The sequence below is a fragment of the Tenrec ecaudatus genome, chromosome 16 (assembly GCF_050624435.1).
Source record: "Tenrec ecaudatus isolate mTenEca1 chromosome 16, mTenEca1.hap1, whole genome shotgun sequence".
Taxonomy (NCBI): Eukaryota; Metazoa; Chordata; class Mammalia; order Afrosoricida; family Tenrecidae; genus Tenrec; species Tenrec ecaudatus.
Genome location: NC_134545.1, coordinates 24,491,088 through 24,509,756, shown reverse-complemented (window position 1 = coordinate 24,509,756; position 18,669 = coordinate 24,491,088). Strand labels below are relative to the sequence as shown.

General features: G+C 48.4%; 2 non-coding genes across 2 annotated transcripts; both read right to left on the bottom strand.

The window, feature by feature from the left end:
* Positions 1 to 3,743: 3,743 nt before the first annotated feature.
* On the bottom strand, positions 3,744 to 3,907 carry LOC142430145 (U1 spliceosomal RNA). The gene has a single exon (XR_012780610.1). It is a non-coding gene; the product is annotated as a U1 spliceosomal RNA (small nuclear RNA).
* Positions 3,908 to 17,117: 13,210 nt separating this feature from the next.
* On the bottom strand, positions 17,118 to 17,280 carry LOC142430136 (U1 spliceosomal RNA). Its single transcript, XR_012780603.1, has one exon. It is a non-coding gene; the product is annotated as a U1 spliceosomal RNA (small nuclear RNA).
* Positions 17,281 to 18,669: the final 1,389 nt, after the last annotated feature.

The following is an 18,669-nucleotide window of genomic DNA, read 5'->3' as shown; positions in this document are numbered from 1 at the left end:
TGCAGCACCTGGGGGCAGGGTAGAGGGGAGCGTCAGAACCCTGGCCGAGATGTCTGGACCTGCCTTCACCTGGAGCACCCAGAGCCAAACACACGGAGGAAGACAGCGACAGGGTTGTAGACAGAGCCCCGGAGACACACAGTGGAGAGAGACCGGCATACAGAGAGATGGTAGGTAAACTCAGGGGCGGGCAGCTGGGCATGGGGCAGAGAGAAAGGTTTCCTTCCCCGCCCCCTTTTCTCTGGAGCTTTCTAATGAGATGGTTTTGAGGGAAAAGTAAAGAAGACCCACCCCCAGCGTTTATCTTCCCCAGGCCTGGGGCCTCGGGTGCCAACAGGGAGGAGGGTAGAAACTGCCCGGAATGAGGCCCCACCTATTCTCTATGCCACCTTCCCTGCTGCCTCTGGGGACCAAGGCCCTCATCTCTCCTCATTGGCCCCTGTAAGGCAGGTGGGGAGACTGAGGCTCAGAAATGGACAGCGAGGGCTTGGTTGCTGACCACATGCCCACCTCCTCATCCATTCTTAGCAGAAGAGGTGGCCCAAGTTAAGTTTGAATTTCAAATAAATTATATATATTTAAAGTATAAGTATGTTCTCAATGGGTGTTTGCCAATGTGTGTGATACTGCTATGGAGTGGCGCTAGAGCAACCCAGGGGGCATGCTGAAAACGCAGATACCTATATTTTATCCCAGATTCTGGGCTATAGTACAGAGTTTTTAATTGCTGGGGGACGATGAATACTTTTTGTTTCCTGCAAAGGAGGCAGGAAACCAAGTAAGTTCTAAATATTGTTTAGAATATATATGTACAAAAAGTCATTGTTTATCTGAAATTCACACTTACCTGGAGGATGTCCATTTAGAAAGGGTGTCTGAAGATGGCGACCCTACCAGCAGGAGACCCACACATGATCTTTGAGGGGATAGTGCAGGCTAAAGGACGGAGTCCAGGAGAAAGGGGGCTCAGAGGACCATCCAGCCTCCCCTAAACTGTTCAGGAGGAAGGGTGGGGTCCATGAGAGCTGGGCTCAGAGGACCTTCAGGCTCCCCTCTGCTGTAAGACCAGGGCCTAGAACTTTCCACTTCTGTCCTGGTGCATGCTGCACTGTGCCTGGGGCCCGAGGCCACACATGAGAGGTGACACTTACTGCCCCGTGACCAAGCACATCAGCACGGCCTCACTGGCCCGGGTCGCAGAAGCGACACAACTTGCCTAAGGAGGACTCCACATACTTCCTCTGGAAAAATTACTTCTCCAGAGAAGGGCCCTGAGAGAGAAGACATGTGCTCCACTGACTCTTGCTTATGGTGCCTTATCATATCATATCTTCCCAAGCAGATTTGGCCGACCACCCCGTTTTCAGAAAAAGTTACTTAAAAGCCCCTGGCAATTAAAACCTTTTGTACTATAGCCCACAATCCAGGACACAGCCTAGGAATCTGCTTGGACAGCACTCCTGGGTTTGTTTCAGCATTCCCCAGCAGGTAGAACTTCTTTAGATGTTGCCAAGAAAATTGGAATCAGTGAAACTGAGTCCAACTCAAACAAAGAAGCAAACAAAAACCTCAGCCTATCATCGAGTTGATTCTGACTCAGAGTGACCCTGTTGAACGGCTTCTGTGCATTTCCAAGGCTACTCATCCTCTTGGGAACAGAACGCTTCATCTTCCTTCTTTGCAGCAGCTAGTGGATTAGAACTGCTGCCTTCACAGTGAGCAAAGAAAGGTGTAACCCACAGCAGCCTTGGTGGCTTAGTGGGTTATGGGTTGGGCTGGTAGCCACAAGCTCGGCAGTTTGAAACCACTAGCTGCTCCACAGGAGAAAGATGAGGCTTTCTGCTCCCCTAAAAGAGCCCAGCTTATTAATTCTAAACACAAACGTTTTCACTTAAAAATAAACGTTTTAGAGAGTAGAGGGTGAGTGGTTTGGAAAGGGGGAACTGATTACAAGGATCTACATGTGACCTCCTCCCTGGGGGATGGACAACAGAAAAGGGGGTGAAGGGAGACGCCGGATAGGGCAAGATATGACAAAATAATAATCTATAAATTATCAAGGACTCATGACGGAGGGGGAGTGGGGAGGGAGGGGGGGAGAAAAAGAGGACCTGATGCAAAGGGCTTAATTGGAGAGCAAATGCTTTGAAAATGATTAGGGCAAAGAATGTACAGATGTGCTTTATACAATTGATGTATGGATTGTGATGAGTTGTATGAGCCCCTAATAAAATGTTTTAAAAAATAAATAAATAAAATAAACGTTTTAGATGGAAGGATGCTTCACCGCTGCTTGGTCAAAAATAGAACAGAATTATAACCAACCTCAGTGTCCATCAAAAGGGAACAAGGCTCATCTTGGGAGTCATCCATTGATATGCAAGCAAACAAACAAACAAAAACCATCCCAAACAATGCTGAAACCTGTGCATCAGTGTTCACTACCGCTCTGCTCACAAGAGCTTAAAATAAAAGTGTGTGTGTGTGTGTGTGTGTGTGTGTGTGTGGAAATAGCCTAAATGTCCCTCAACAGATGAATGGTTAAGTCATCTAGGCACACAATAGAACATTACTAAACTAAGCCAAACCCACCGCTTCTTATAGTTTCTGAAACGGTCTGTCTTGATGGGAGTTGACAGCCTCATCTTTCTTTGGGGTTTCTGTTGAGTTCAAAATGCCAAGCCTATTTGCTTAATTCAAGGGGTCACTAGGGCTCTTTTAAGCGGGTGTGACTGATGGCTAGCAAGAGAAATGAAATCCTGGGGCAGGCCACAACATGGGTGAACCCTGAAAACATCATGCTGAGCAAACTAAGTCCAAAAGACATGTACTGTATATTCTCACGTATGTGGGAAAAACGAGTCTACAGCAACCAAAGCTGCTTGGTGGTGACCGAGGGGGAAGGGAGAGGGAAATGGGAAATAGGAGGGTCGTGGGGTGATGTCGCCGGTGGTGAAGGAAGGTGGAAAAGAGCACTGACAAAGTCTGCACAACATGAAGATTGTAATAGCATCACTGAATCATACACATAAAAATGAATAAAGTTTTCAACGTTGTCTTCTGCATATTATTACCACAGTGAAAATAAAAGAAGAAAAGAGAAACAAAACCCAAGTGTTTCAAGAAAGTCAGCAACAACAAAACAAAAACCAAGGCTGAGGTAAGCGAGCTGCCTCAGAAACACCCACAGGAAAAGAAAGTCTTAGAACAATTTAAAAAATAAAACAACCAAACCCACTACCTGGCAGTCAACTCCAGCTCATAGTGACCCTGTAGGACAGCCCAGAGCTGCTCCTCAGGGTTTCTGAGACGTCTCACCTTTATGAGGGCAGACAGCTAGGTCTGTCTCCTCCAGATCCACTGGCAAGTTTAAACCTGTGATCTTTCCATTAGCAGCTGATGCTTAGCCCATCGCACACTTTAATGAATTCACGGAACAATGGTGCCCTCCAAATCCACATGTATGTATATACATCATATGTATGAGGCCAGGGAGAAAAACGGGATCAGCATCTTAGGTTTTAGAGTCTCTGGGTTAAAAGTGCATGGTTACTATCAGAAATGTTGGCAACTCAAGTCTAGCCAGAGGCTGCTTGGAAGAAAGACCTGGTCATCTACTTCGGAGAATGCAACCATTGAAAATCCAAGGGAGCCCACTTCTCTTCTGACATGTGGATGCCAGGAATGGGCGTTGACTCTGCGACGCCTGGGTTGATTATTCTAACTTTTCTTTATTTCTTTTAAATGGGAGAGCGCGAATGCAGTCCCCCACTACCACAAATTATGCAGTCGAGTGTCTCACATTTGGGTAGATTGCAGGGGTCAGCACATCCGGAGTGCAATGGATAAGCCTCACCCTGGGAAAAGCACCTTCATGATCTTGGTCTCTCCCCTGCCAGGTTAGTATGATTATTCTAACTTTTCATAGTGGTTTCCTGTTATGCAGAGGGAGATGGGCACATTGAAGAAAACATTTTCTATATTTCTCATTTCTGGAGAGTTTGCATATTAAAAAGTAAACATAATACTTTCTAGGGAGCTGGCAGGCCTGTGTTTCAAACCCATCAGCCACTTCGGGGAAGAAAGCTGTGGCAGTCTACTTCAGTAACAACCTACAAGACAGTTCTACTGTAGAGATAAGTCAGAACTGACCGGAGAGCAAGAGACTTGGATTACTTTCTGAGTCAGCAAAAGACAGTCAAATATATTATTTAAGATGACAGTCCCTCTCAGACGGGCCACACAGAAGGGATGACAAATTCAGGGTGCGGTATGCATATAACTGTCTTCTAGTTGCTTAATAGTTCCTCCCCTTACTATTATGGTTTTTATTTGTTGTACCTCATTACGTATGTTAGATTTGCATATGTTTATTTGTATCTCTAAGATTGTGCGGTACATGAAAGTCAAGATAGATAATCCTTCTGAAACAATAAGAGGAGTAATGGTTTCATGCGGGTACGGAAGTGGGGATGGGGGAGTTGACAGCATTGGTAATTGTGTAACACCACTCAATGGGATTGAATAACAGAATTTTATGTGAATGGATATATTTGATTGTGTAAGATTGGGGGAAAAAAACTATTACAGAAAGAAGAAAAAAGTTGAAATGGCTCTCCTCCCTCTCTCCGTTTCTCTGCCACCCCGAGTGTGGTGGTGCTCCGACTTCACCATGTCATCTCATAAGACTTTCAGGATCAAGAGATTCCTGGCCAAGAAACAGAAGCAGAATCGGCCCATTCCCCAATGGATTCAAATGAAAACCGGTAATAAAATCAGGTACAACTCCAAGAGAAGACACTGGAGAAGAACCAAGCTGGGTCTGTAAGGAGCCCCATGAAGGGTGGCACGCATGGCCGCATTTTCCAAGGCTCAAATCATGGATTAAGACTTTTGTCCCCATTTGATGACTTGAACTTCTATTGGCAAATAATCTGGTTTATTCCTTGGTTTTTTGCTTCCTAATTAAGTTTAACAATAAACAATGTAAGGCTGTTGGTGTGAAAAAAAAGTTGAAATGTTGTGATGACAAACCTCATTCAGGGTGTCTGTAAACTTCCCTAATGGACGAAAATGTCGACAAAATTCATGCACCTGTGCTTAAAGACTGATGATGGGACCATTGAAGAGATGGGGAAGTTATCTGGACTATCTTGGAGCTCGTTTCAGCGAATTTTAACAGAGAATTTGGGAATGAGAAGGCAGAAATGCGAAATTTGTGCCTCACATTCTGACTGACCAGGGAAAAGAGCATCGAGTGGAAACATGCTGTGCTTTGATGGAACAGCTCGAAGCAACCCAGACTGTTTTCCCCAAGGTCATTATGGGCGATTAGACATGGTGCTATTCTTATGACCCTGAAGGCAAACATTAATCAAGCCAGTGGAAGACATCGTCCTCGTCAAAAAAAAAAAAAAGTCAAGTGAAATCAAAGATCAAGACAATGCTCATTTGGTTTCTTTTGATGTGAGGGGGAAAGTACACTTGGAGTTAATTCCAATAGGTCACACTATTAACCAAGCTGTCTATTTAGAAGTTCTGAAAAGATTGCGTAACAGCGTGCAACCAAAAAGGCCTGATTTGTGGCAGATGGGGGGACTGGGTTTGCCACCACGACCATGCACCTGCTCACTCGGACATCTCTGCGTCAGCTTTTGGCAAAAAAAAAAACAAAAAAAACCCAGCATGTCTCTCTTGCCCCACGCACCTTACTCACCTGAGCTCTCTCCGCGTGACTTCTTTTTGTTTCTAGAGATGCAAAGGGACACGAAAGGACAGCGATTTGACGACGTAGAAGAGGTGAAGAGAAAAAAGAGGGAGGTGCTGTCAGCCATCCAAACAGATTAAGTTTCAAAAATGTTTCCAAGAATGGAATCACAGATCTGATCAATGTATTTAGAGCAATGGAGAGTACTTTGAAGGTGATAAGGTTTTCTGTTTGTTTTTTTTAATTCTAAATATGTAACTTAAAAAAATATTCTGGTGGGTTTTTTATTGAGGGGGGATCCCCCTGGTACACCGTCACTAATAAAGCTTTCTCTCACGACGAAGTAGGCCTGGCAGCCGCAGCGCGGACCCTCAGACCTGGTCTGTGGACTAGCCAGGGGCCCCCTGGGCGCTCGTGGAGCCCGGCGAACCTCGAAAATGGGAGTTCTAGAAGCCGGCCTGGCAAGGCGGCCCACGCGGCCACCCCCAGCGTGTTGGCTGCCCCGTCCGAGCCCCAGGTGCCAGCTTGGGCCTGGTCTTCAGGCGAGGCCCCTGGACCCAGTGGTGATGCTTCAGTGAGGCCCACCGGAAGGGAGGCCGAGCGCGGCCAGGCCACAGCCTCGACGGGGCGCCGCGACGGAGGCCGCAGCTCTCACTACGGATGGGTTAGGGTGGCGTGAGGGTGCCATCGGCGGCCCCTCGGGTGCCCCGAGCCCGCTGCGCCCACCGACCCACTCACCGGGGCGCCTTCCACAGCTCTGGGGGGCTGCGAGGCGAAGGTGGAGGCCGTGCGTGCGCGGAGGACAGACCGGCCAGCAGGGGGCAGAGCAGCCGCCCCGCCCCCCCGTGGAGGCTCCGCCCCCCGCATGGCCCCGCCCAGAGGGCCCGCCCCCTCATCCGCCAGTCCGCCCCGTCCATCATTTATGCTCTCCTGGATGGGTGCCCGGGCGTGAGCTCCTGGGCTGGACTGGCCCGCCCTTTGGTCTCCATCCTGAGTCCCTGCCATGAACAAACATGGAGGCTTCTTCAGGACGTGCCCCTCAGAACTGATTGTACCCAGCTGTGCTGCGAGGCAGGGCCCATCCCTACCACCCCTACCCACCCCCACCCCTCCTGCCACCCCTATTTGACAGACGGGGGAGATGGCATGGCCTGCCCAGGCTCACTCAGCAAGGCTGGAGCAGGGCTGGGGTGTGCCCCATGGCCTGGCACTCTGTCCAGGGGACACAGTAGGGTCTGGCCATGTGAGCTGGCTGGTGGCTAGGATGAGGGGCGTCTGGCTGACCTCCTCCCTGCCCCCGCAGCCTATCCCCTCCCACCTCAGCTCTTGTGAGGCGGCCTCTCCTTGTATGTGCAAAGGGCATTCGACTGCACGGGCCTCCGCGAAAATTGAGGCCCAGAGCTGTTGGCTCCCAGTCAGGAGCCCAGTTTGGGAGATAAGAGTGGAGAGCAGAGGGGCATAGCATGTGCGAGCCCAGGAGACAATCGACGCAGATTCATCATTGTCTTTAAAATGGACCAGGGCCCCTCTGTGTCCAGCGGCGTACAGGCCTGAGTAGAACACATCCTTGAGTCCTCCCAGCCTGGCACCTGGGTGCACGATCCCCTCCCCCTCCCCATAAGCGCTGTGAGCTCTGAGCAGACAACGTGAGAACATGACTCAGACAGAAAACACCACCGCGACAACAGGCTCAAGAGCCCCTGTGTGAGCATACATGACCGCCACATGGCTATGAGAGCCATACAGGGAAGCACATGTGTGTAAGAGCCCGTGTGTGAGAGCCCGCGTGTGAGCACTGCGTTCACGAGTCGCCGGGTCTGACTGCTCCGTGCCCCAGGCAAGGCTGTGCCCATCTCTGTGCCTCAATTTCTTCTCCAAAATGATGACGGACACTGTCCCCACCCCCACATCACAAAGTGCTGTGAGGAGCCTCTGAGCCCACAAGGAAAGTGCCCAGCATGGGGTGGCACTATCACTCTATCATCATATCCATCTCAGGGACCCACCATGGCCCCAGCAAGGTGTGTGCCTACGGCCTGGGAAGGGGGCTTGCAGGTAGCTGGTGACCCTGAGGATTGGGAAGGGGGCTTGCAGGCAGCTGGTGACCCTGAGGAAATCCCAGTGCAGCTGAGCTTCCAAACTCCGACTCCTAACTGGAAGTCGGTGGGGCAGGGCCAAGGTCTCGGGGCAGGGGTATGCTCAAGGTCACACAGCTCAGCGGCAGCTCAGATAGGACTGGGGCCTGAATGCCCTCCTCGGCTCCTGCTAGTGACAATCCCAGGCATAAAGGAAAGGCAGTCCCCTCTCAGCCCACCCTGTCCACTCTTGGCCCTGGCCAACAGAAGCCACAGATATGCAGGCGCTGGCTATAAACTGGGCTCCTGACTCCTCATCCTGCACCAGGGGAACCGGCTGCGGGCCGGCGAGGCCTCTGGCCTTGTGCATCCCCAGCAGGCCAGCTTTGGTGATAGTGGTCCTTGTGCCAGAGAGCAGAGGGAGACACACTCACCTGGGCTGGGCTGGCCGTGCTCTCCTCTCTGGGGCCCTGTCTGGCTCCCAGGCTGCCTCTGTGTCACCGGGAGACGGGAATGCTCCAATGACAGGAGCAGCAGCCTGACTCCCTCCTGGTCCAGTGGATTTAAATATTTATGAGTTCCTACTCTGGCGACAAGAGGTGGCATGCTCCAGCCCCCTGCAGGTGCTGCCCTGGCTCTCTGCCACCCCCACCCCCACACTGGACGGCTATGGGAAGGCCCAATCCTTTCAGCAGTTCTTCACTCAGGAGCACAGCAAAAGCTCCCGTGTCCTTGGGCCAAGGATATTATAGCTGCAGAGTCCTGAAGAGAGACAGGGCATGCCCAAAGGCTGAGCGAGAAGGACAAGCAGGGGAAGGAAGGGGCAGGGCACAGGGAGTCACACTGCTCCAGGTGAAGGGCCATGGCTCTAAGAGGTGAAGTTACCTGCCAAGGTCACAAGGCTATCCAAGAGAAGATAGGCACAGGGACCTAGGTGCCAGAACCAGTTCATCAAGATCATTATTGCCATGGCCAGGCTCTCCGTGTGAGTGTTGGGATCAGACCTGGGACATGGTATGGAGAGGTGTCTTGTCTTAACTAACACCCCGCCAGTCTTTTTTCCTTGCACGTGACCTGAGGATGACTTCGGAGTACTAGCAGTGCTGGTGTTTTATGATTTTAAACCAGACAATCATGGGATCGAAAATGCTTGGGACTTTGGGGATGTTGTCTCATACACCCTTGTAATCCTCAGGGGGCTCGGGGGGACCTCTTGTTATCATCCCATTTTATAGAGAAGGGAGCTGAGGCCCAGAAGGGGCAAGGTCAGGGCCAAGGCCGCCCAGTAGGTAAGGAGCAGGGCTGGGGTCAACCTTGTCCGGGTAGGTGAGGATGTGAGGCTTTTGAACAGCAGCAGGCATCACGGGGGCCGTGGGGATCACGGGCAGGATGAGGAGGCCATCCAAGTAGGATGAAGATTCCCAGGGTGGGGACCACTGATGAAAGAGCCCACACGGAGTGGGTGCTGGAGATACTGCCAGTCATGCCAGACACGTCCCTTTCTGAGACACCTGATGACACATCATTGGCTGATCCTTCTCTACCATTCTTTTGGTTTTTTAATTATAAGAAGATCAAAGAACCCCTTCCCCAGAGGTCTTGGCCTCCATATATATATATAGTCTCCATGAGCATCTGAAGAAACAATGCAGAGTGGCCCTATTGGATAAGTAAGCTCAGGACTGCAAGGTCTGCGGTTCAAACCTCCAGCCGCTCTGTGGGGGAACGAGAAGGCTGTCTGCTCCCATAAAGATGTACAGCCTTGGGAATCCTGCATTGGAGTGGGTGCAATGGCAGTGTGTTGGGGTAGGTGAGCAGATAATGATATGAGGGGTCTCTTGTTTTGCACACATTTTGCTTTTAACCGGCTTCTCCACATAGCAAGAGGTGTGGGCCTGTTCTTGTGGCCATCAGCACAGTGGACTGATCTATTCCACAGGCATTTCCTCACTACCTGCTGGCCACAGAGGAGGACACTCTACAATGGGGAGGCTGCTGGGGGTGGTAAGGAAGGCTTCCTGGAGGAGGCAGCTGGTGGGTAGAGGGTCCTCCCTTGCAGTTTAAGGTCACATGACTAAGTCCTGGCCAATGGGCTATGTGGCAGAGCTGTTGACATGGGCTGCTCTCCTCGCTTCTTTCCTTTGTGCTTCATGAGTGGCGCAGTCTCCAAGGATCTGCAGGTGGGAGGAGCTCTAAGGGGGGGAGGGGCCACCTCCCATGACAGTGGATTTCATGGGACATGGGAATTAAACTGCCATTGTGCGCCGCCTTTTGGAACCTGGAGTTTGTTGTCGCCACAAGCATTAAGGAACGCACCTGTTACTTACACTAGGCTGAGTCAGGCAGAGAGGACCATCCACGGTCCAGAGCATCAAGAAATTATCAAATGTTTCGCCTGGCTGGAATGCCCAGTACGCCTGGAAGAAGTTGGTTGGCTAGGGGAGTTGAGAGGCCGAGCCAGAAGGAGGGTCAGGAGGACAGCAGGGCCCCAGAAAGCACGCTCAGGAGTCTGGCCTGGGTCCCGTAGGGTGTGGGGAACCGGGAAAGGCCTTCAACAGAGAAGTAGAGAATTGGGGTCCCCTCTGGGCTGCTGAATTGAAACTGTAGGCGTGAGATGGACACACGGAGATCATCGTTGCTGGGTTATTTCGCAAAGGAGGAAATGGATGGACCTCAGCAGACACCGAGGTGCTACCAAGTCAGTTCTGACTCATATAACGGGACCGAAGGCTGCCCGGCCCTACACCATTGCCACCATGGTTTCCCTGGGGGAGCCCATTGCCGCAGCCACTCTGTCAATCCATCTTGTTGAGAGTCTGCCTCTTTCCCGCTGAACCCTCTACTTTACTAAGCATGATGTCTTTCTCCAAGGTCTGGTCTCTCCTGATAGCACGTTTAAAGCACGTGAAATGAAGTCTTGCCATCCTCACTTTGAAGGAGCCTGCGGTAGTTACATAATCTGGTGTCAATTTGAAAGGATTACAAGTGAAGGGGTGGAGTCTAGTCTGCCAATCAGGTCATAGCCAATGAGGCCTCTGTGTGGGCATGGCCTTCTCCTGAGAATTCTGGGAACTCCTGGATTTCCTCCTTGGAGGCAGGAGACACACTCTCTCGGCTCACTCCCTGAGAGATGCTCTACTAACAAGACACATGGCACTACGCCTGGAAGCTGAACAAGCCACACGGACCTACCCTGATGCAACCAGACCTCTGGAGCCAGAGAAACCACAAAGAGACCCCGACCAGTGCTGAGATTCTTACAACGCCACTGTATCCACAAGACTTCCAACCCACTGGCTTGTGATCCTCCTGCATTCAGCATCATTGCATGTGTTTCATGAGGCTGAAGAGGACTTTATAGATTGGTATCGGACATATGGGCTAATATTGACTTATGGACTTGATCTGGACTGGGCTGGGATGTTTTCTCAGTATTCAATTGCTCTTCTATATAAACCTCTTCCTTAGATATATATGAGTGCCTATGAATTTGTTTCTCTAGTCTACCCAGTCTAACACAGAGCATTCTGGCTGTACTTGTTCTGAGCAAGATTTGTTTGTTCTTCCTCTAGTCCATGGGGCATTTGTTAATATGCTTTGTCAATACTATAACTCAGAGACATCAGTTCTTCATCAGCCTTCCTTATTTCCTGTCCAACTTTCACATGCATATGAGGTTATTAAAAACACTTGGCTCAGGGCAGACCAGGCAAGCCCATCTTAGTATTCAAAGTGGCATCTTTGCGTTTGACCACTTGAAATATGTATGTATGTATGTATATACATATACACATATATGTGTGTACATATACATGTATATGATATATATCAGCATAATTGCCCAAAGTAATAAGTCATTTGATACCCTGATTGGTGCGGCCCAGGCCTTTGGTGATGGATCCAAGCAGAATGATATTCTTAACCACTTCTCCATTTATCACGATGCTCTTTGATTAGTTCAGCTGTGAGGGGTTTTGTGGTCTTTCTACTGAGCTGTAACCCACAGTGTAGCCATTGATCTTCATGTAGCAGCGCTTCAAGTCCTCCTCACTCTCAATAAGCAAGGCGTTGCCATTTTCATAACAGAGGTTGCTCACAAACGTTCCTCCAAACCTGATGCCCCATTCTTCTTCCTATGGTTCAGTTGCTCAGATTATTTGCTCATCCTACCGATAGAGTAAATATCGTGCTGCACACCTTTCCTCATTTTAAACCGCTCCATATCCCTTTGTCTGCCTCTCAGTTTACATACAGGTTCCACAGGAGGCCAATGAAAAGTTCTGGCACTCCCATTCTTTGCAATGTTATCGATCGATGGTTTTTGTTTGTTGTTTTTATGATGAGCAATAGTTTGAAAATGGCTCATTAAATTATAATACGACCTTGCAACTCCTCCCGTCCTCTGTCATTTTGTGGTACTGTTGTGCTTGTGTGCTACTGTGACGCTGGACGTTATGCCGCTGGTATCTCTCACACTAGCAGAGTCACTCACAGCTTGCACGCTAAGACAGATTAAAGACAGGGGAAAGGTCGTCTGAGGGATTCGCCCCTGAAAACCTTCTGAAAATCAGTGGAACAGGCCTGGGAGGGCATGATCAAGGGTAATGTAACCAAGAGAAATTACTGAAACCCAAATGAAGACTGAGCATGATAGTGGGACAAAAGGAAAGTCAAAGGAAATAGAGGGAAAAGCTCAGAGGCAAAGGGCACTTATAGAGGTCTAAATAAAGGCATGTACATAAGCAAATATATTTATATATGAGGATGGGGAAATAGATCTATGTGCATATATTTATAGGTTTAGTATTAAGGTAGTACAAGGAATTAGGCCTCCACTCAAGTACTCCCTCAATGTAAGAATACTTTCTTCTATTAAACTGGCATTCTATGATGCTCACCGTCCTGACACAACCACTGAAGACAAAGCGGGTGAATAAGTAAATGTGGTGAAGAAAGCTGATGGTGCCTGGCTATCAAAAGAGATAGTGTCTGGGGTCTTATAGGCTTGAAGGTAAACAAGCAGCCATCTAGCTCAGAAGCAACAAAGCCCACGTGGAAGAAGCACATCAGCCTGTGCAATCACGAGGTGTCAAAGGGATCAAGTATCAGGCATCATCAGAACAAAATCTCATATCATAGTGAATGAGGGGGTGTGCACGGAGTGGAGACCCAAAGCCCATTTGTAGGCCACTGGACATCCCCTTACAGAAGGGCCTCAGGGAGGAGACGAGACAGTCAGGGTGCGATGTAGCTATGATGAAACTTACAACTTTCCTCTAGTTCCTTAATGCTTCCTCCCCCCCCCACTATCATGACCCCAATTCTACCTTACAAATCTGGCTAGACCAGAGGATGTACACTGGTACAGATAGGAACTGGAAACAGGAAATCCAAGGCGGAGGATCCCTTCAGGACCAGTGGTGTGAGTGGTGATACTGGAAAGGGGGAACCGATTATAAGGATCTACATGTGATCTCCTCCCTGGGGGACGGACAACAGAAGAGTGGGTGAGGGGAGACGTTGGACAGGGCAAGATATGACAAAATAATTATTTATAAATTATCAAGGGTTCATGAGGGAGGGGAAAAATGAGGAGCTGATGCCAGGGGTTAGGTGGAGAGCAAATGTTTTGAGAATGATGAGGCCAATGAACGTACGAATGTGCTTTACACAATTGATGTATGTGTGGATTGTGATAAGAGTTGTATGAGCCCCTAATAAAACGATTAAAAAAGAAAACAAAATTAGTGGAACACTGTCGATATAAGGCTAGAAGATAACCTCTCAGGTTAGAGGGTACTCAAAATACAACTCAGGAAGAGCTGTGTCCCCAAATTAGAGACGACTTAAATGATATGACTCCGAATGAGAAGAAACAACTACAATACGGTCATAATTGGAGTGTGAATGAACATCATACAGGAAGAAAGCAAACGATCATTAAAAAGGCAAAAAAATTTTAAAGCAAGAAAATGTCCAAAAGACTGTCCAAAGAGACTCTGAAACTGTTCTTGAACGTGGAGGAGCTAAAGCAAAGGGAAGACATGCTGAAAACAAAAAAGTTCAACAGAATCTTTCAAAAGGCAGCTTCAGAAGACAGAGTAAAGCATTCTAATGACATATGCAAAGACTTTGAGTCAGAAAACAACCAAGAAATAACACAGCATATCTCAAGCTGAAAGAACCGAAGAAGAAAAAAATCAAGCCTCAAGTTGTTATCTTGAAGGATTCCATGGACAAAATATTGAACAATGCAGGAAGCTTCAAAAAGACATGCTAACGATGTTATGGCACCAAAAAGAACTGGTAACGTTTCAACCAGTTCAAGGGCAGCACACGACAAAGAGCCGACGGGATTACAGGAAGAAGTTCAAGCTACGCTGAAGACATTAGTGGAAAAACAAGGCTGCCGAAGACCAGTGGAGATGTCTCAACAAACTGATGTAGCAGTAACAGCGCTGACTCGTTTGTGCCCGAGTTAATTAACAGCCTCTGATATGCAGATGAAATTTAGAAGACAGCTACCTAACCACCGTAAGAGAGCTATCTTTATTCGCATCCCAAAGACAGGTGACTCAACCGAAGATGGAAAGTATCAATCAATCTTGTTACTTGATCACATGCAAGCAAAATTTGCTGGAGATGGTTTGTTAAATGTTTGCAGCAGTACACAGACAGGGAGCTGCTAGACACGCAAGTTGGGTTCAGAAGACATCATCACTAATGTCAAGTGGATTTTGAGTATTAAGAGCAGAGATTCTCAGAATGACATTGACTCATGTTTTATTGACTGCGAAGGCATTCGACTGGATCATAGCAAACTATAGATAACGTTGCAAAGAATGAGCGTCCCAGGACCTTCAATGGTGTCACGTGGCACCACTGCCTCCACCGAGAGGGAGCTGGGCAACAAGAACAAGGGCAGCCTGAAGGGGTTAAAATCCGAAAAGGTGTACAGAAGCGTTGTATTCTTTCCCCGCATTTAGTCCAGCTGTCCGTCTGATGAACAGTTAACCCATGAAGCTAGACCATATGAAGAAGAATCGGGATGGGAGGAAAGTTCGTTAACAACTTCCGATAGGAAAACGACACAATCTCGCCTGTTGACATGGAAGGTGACTTGAAGCACTTAGAGATGAAGGTCAATGGCTACAGTATGGATTGTAACTCGATAATAAAGAAAACAAAAATCCTGACCACTGGACGAATAAGTAGCATCGTGATAAATGGAGAAAATATTAAAGTTGTAAAGAATTTCATTCTGGATCCACACTCAATGCCCCTGGTCGCACCAATCAGGGTGTCAAAGGACTTATTACAGTGGACGAGGCTGCTGCTGCTGCTGCTGCTGAAAAAGAAAAAACACCTTGCGAGTGGTCAAGAGCAAAAATGCCACTTTGAAGACGAAGATGTGCCTGATCTGAACCACGGTATTTTCAGATGCGTGTGCAAGCTGAAAAGTAAATAACAAAGACAGATGAAGAATTGATGTCTTTGAGTTACAGTAGTGAGCAAACAAATTGGCCCATATGCCACGGACAAGAACAACAAATAAATCCGTTTGGGGAAGTACAGATTACAACTCAATGTTACGAAAACGCAAATCCTCATCACTGAACTAATAAACCTCATGATAAATGGGGAAATTATTGAAGTTGTCCAGTATTTAATTTTGCTTGGGTTCACGGTCAGCACGCAGGGAGGCACCTGCCCAGGAATAAAATGACCAGACCCCTTTGACGTGTTAAAGAGCACCGTGGTCACTTTGAAGAGTAAGGTGTGCCTGACTCAAGCCATGCGTTGTTTGTTTTTTCTTCAAGAGCCTAATAGGTGTGGAAAGCTGGCAGTCGATAAGGAAGCCTGGGCAGGAATCGAGGCATGTGAATGATGATGCTGGTGAAGAATATTGAAAGTTCCTCAGACTCCCAGAAAAACCAAGAACATCTCTCTCAGAAGAAGTCCAGCCAGGTAATCTTCAGAAGGGAGGATGGCATGACTCCATCTCACGTGCATTGGGCACGTGATCCGAAAGGAGAAGTCCCTAGGGTGGGTGAAAAATATGATGCTTGGTAAAGTCGAGGGTCAACGATAAGAGGAAGGCTCTCCATGAGATGGATTGACACGGTGGCTGCAGCACTGAGTTCAAACAGAACAGAGCCTGTGAGGGGGATGCAGGACCGGGCAGGATTCCCTTCTGTTGCAGAGTCACTATGAGTTGGAATTGACGTGACAGCACCTAACAACCACAGTCTTGCAACTGGATCTGTTTGCGATATGTAAAGGGAGAGAGGATGGGAACGCATATGTCGAGACCTTGTAGCTTCATGGGAGAAAAAAAAGATTAAAAAAAAGAGAGTTGTCTCCAAAGATCCCTTACGGTCTCAACTCCCAACAGAGATCATTCCTCATAATTCCATTCAGGTAATAGGGAAGATATACTCGAGTGGATCAGATTTGATGGACATATTTGAGAATCCAAATGCTGAACACTTCATGGACGGCAGTAGTTTCATTGAGAATGGGCATCGCAGGGCTGGACATGCCATTGTTGTGGCTTGGGGAACGGCTACAGGTGACTGCTTACCGGGAATACCTCTGCCTCCAAGGCTGGGTTGCTAGTCATGCTTTAAAAACCCACGTGATCACACACACACACAAAGAATATGAATATATACACCAATTCAAGACCTGTTTTGGGGGGGGAGGGCAGAGGGAAAAGGGAGCTGATATCAAGGAGTTCAAGAAGAAAGCAAAGCTGTTGAAAACTGACGGTGGCAGATTATGCTTGATCTAATTGAATTATGGACAGTTGTAACATCTGTGAGACTAAGAGCTCCTGCAGGGCAAGTTCCAGGAATGTATCCAGATGACTGTGCTGCGATGCCAGTACTCCAGAACAACGCATTGAAAATTATGCTAGATTCAAGACCATTAACTTTACGCGTGCATGTGTGTGTTGACCATTAACTTTACGTGTGTGTGTGTGAAATCGGGCTCTCCCAATCCAGCGATTTGCAGGTAGCAATTTGTTTCGTTTGCGTTAGCTATTCTACATTCAAGAGCAATGTATAGGTTGTTGGTATTGTGGGGGTTAATCAAGTGATACCCTGTTGGTCCTTCTTCGGAAGGAGCACTGGTAGTGTAGTGGCTATGCCTTGGGCTGGTAACTGCAAGGTCACTTGTTCACAACCACCAGCTGTCCCACAGGAGAAAGATGGGGCTTTCTTTTCTTTTTCCTTCCTTCCTTCCTTCCTTCCTTCCTTCCTTCCTTCCTTCCTTCCTTCCTTCCTTCCTATTCTCTCTCTTCTCTTCTCTCTCTCTCTCTCTCTTTCCTTTAGGGGAGAGCGTGAACGCAGTCCCCCACTACCACAAATTATGCAGTCAGTTTCCTGCATTTGGGGAAATTGCAGGGATCAGCACATCCGGAGTGCAATGGATAAGCCTTGCCCTGAGAAAACCACCTTCGTTATCATGGTCTCTCCCCTGCCAGGTGAGTGTAAGATGGGGCTTTCTACTCCAGTCACGAGACTGGGTCTCCAGTCTTGGAGACCCTCAGGAGCCATTCTACCCTGTGCGATAGAGTTGCTACGTGTTGGCATTGACTCGGCGGCTGTGACTGTACTTTGTATATTCCACGTTCCAATTATTAGCAGAGTTTTTGCAGCTGTTTCTTCTGAGTTCGAGTCAGGCCCTGAGATAGCTAAAGTTTATTGTGCTAACCTGGCCAATAACACATGTGGGGTTCATTGAAGGGCAGAGGGATAAATGGCTCAGTGAGCCTCGCCTTCCTAGTTCTTGGGTCTCTTGCTTTGTGATAGTTGGACCAGGGTGCAGCTGTCTTAGCCAGTTCCCTGGTTCAGCTGGCAAGACTCACTTCCTGCAAGACATCCCTGAAGAGAAGCCACATGGACCTACCCCGATGCAGTCCTGGGTGCTGGAGCAGCCGTGTGGAGACCCCCCTGCCAGCGTGGAGATGCTTACAGGTTCACTGATTCGGCTTTCCTCCTGCAGTCGGCATCATTGTGTCTGTTTTGTGAGATGGAGGAGGACTTTATGGATTGGTGTCAGACATGTGGACTTGTGGGCTTGGGCAGCACTGGGTTGGGATGTTTTCTTGATGTGCATTTATACTTTATAGAAAACTCTCTCTTATACATACGAGTTTCTGTGGATTTATTTCTCTGATGTACCCAGACTAGCACAGGCCCCCTCAGGAAATCAAAGTCCTGAAAGCCTTGCTCTAGCCACGTCAGTCTGGCTGACTTCCCTCTGAGAAGGCAGCGCTTTCTTCCCCATAGTCTTTGGGGTGCCTTCCGACCCGAGGGACTCATCTTTTGACATGCTATCAGACAATGTTCTACTGCCATTTGGAAGATTTTCCGTGGATACTTTTGCACAAGAGGTCTTTCTCTTCCTTCTTCCTAGCCTGTCTTAATCTGGAAGCTCCTCCAAAACCTGCCCACCACACGATGATCCTGCTGGTATTTGAAATACCTGCTGCATGGTGGCCGGCACACACAAGCTGCGGCAGGAGGATGTACAGAGAGAGGAGCGGGGCGGCTCCAACAATAAGGGCTGTGGGGGGAGGTCAGATGCTTACAGACATCTTCCTCAGGACAGACTACAGGGTAGGCCTCGCACCCTGCTGCTGGGGACAATAAACTACTTCTCCCTGAGGCCTGCAACCAAGCTTCACACCCCACCAATAATGATCTCTGAGTCAGGGAACAGGTCAAACTGACTCTGTGACATCCAAAGTTAAGTTATCCGCCCATCTTCTCACATGTATACCCCCAGTCCCTCATCTTATTATTACATGTATGTCCCTAGACCACCCCCTCTCATGACTGTATTACCTATAGCACAACCCCTTTCTGTGACGTTTGT